Source organism: Macaca thibetana, chromosome 4 (assembly GCF_024542745.1).
Source record: "Macaca thibetana thibetana isolate TM-01 chromosome 4, ASM2454274v1, whole genome shotgun sequence".
Taxonomy (NCBI): Eukaryota; Metazoa; Chordata; class Mammalia; order Primates; family Cercopithecidae; genus Macaca; species Macaca thibetana.
The window spans coordinates 152,829,105-152,830,233 of NC_065581.1; positions in this window are offsets into that span (position 1 = coordinate 152,829,105).

The window sequence follows — 1,129 nt, forward strand, 5'->3', positions numbered from 1 at the left end:
TACAAAAAATTAGCCGGACATGGTGGCGAACGCCTGTGGTCCCCGTTACTCGGGAGGCCGAGGCAGGAGAATGGCGTGAACCTAGGAGGCGGAGCTTGCAGTGAGCCGAGATCGCGCCACTGCACTCCAGCCTGGGTCACAGAGTGAGACTCCGTCTCAACCGCAACAACAACAAAAAAAGAGTTGCCTTTGTGGCTCCACAACAGAGCCATTATCCTCAATTAATATTGCTAGTTCAGGTGAATCAAATGTTTAAAGTACTTTCATCTGTTTTCCTTATAGCTGCAGGGTTGAGAGGCTAATTGCTTTGGAAGGATAAGTTATTTTATTTTTTAACTGTGCTTTACTTATTCTTGAATTCAAATTGAGTTAATTTACAACTAAGAATTGAATGCCATTTTAGGATACGAGTTTACAAAATCAAATTTTCTTAAGTTTATAAGATTTTCAAATTTGAGAAATTTAACCCTGGCCTTAGATTTTTCACATCTGGGAGTTTTAACTATGAGTTAGCTAGTCCTGTCCATAGGAGCTGAATAATTTCACCATTGATCATTTTCTGTCAAGGTCTTCATACCACTGACCGCCTCCATTCTATACACATGCCTAAACCTCCTCCCAAAATAAATAAAACTAAGTCACAAACCCTGATCATCACTACAGTTTCTGGAATTTTCTGAAAGCAAAGAGAGACATTTGACTCTGACGAAAGTGAGGGCCCCTGAGGAAATAAGGCGCATTGATGGTCCCAGGACCAACACTTGGTCATGATTCCCAAAGCCTGAGCAGTCCTGGTTAAGTTATCTAAACTCTATGAGTTATATCACTTGTATAACCATTTCCTCATTGGTATACTGGTGATAATAATTCTCACTTTGCAACAGAACTATGAGAAGTTAAACTAAGTTGACAAACCATCTGGCCTTGAATAAATGCTGCACAATTAGTGCCTGTTATTTATCCATGTATCCATCTGGAGGTTTCTCAAGGCAGCAACTATGTATTGTTCATTTTATTCTCAATGACTGGCTAAATCCCTAGCAATTGTTAAGTGCTCAATAAATAGTTAAAATGAGTATGTTAATAAGTTAAAGAATTCTTTTAAAATATGTTATTGATGGCTTTCAAA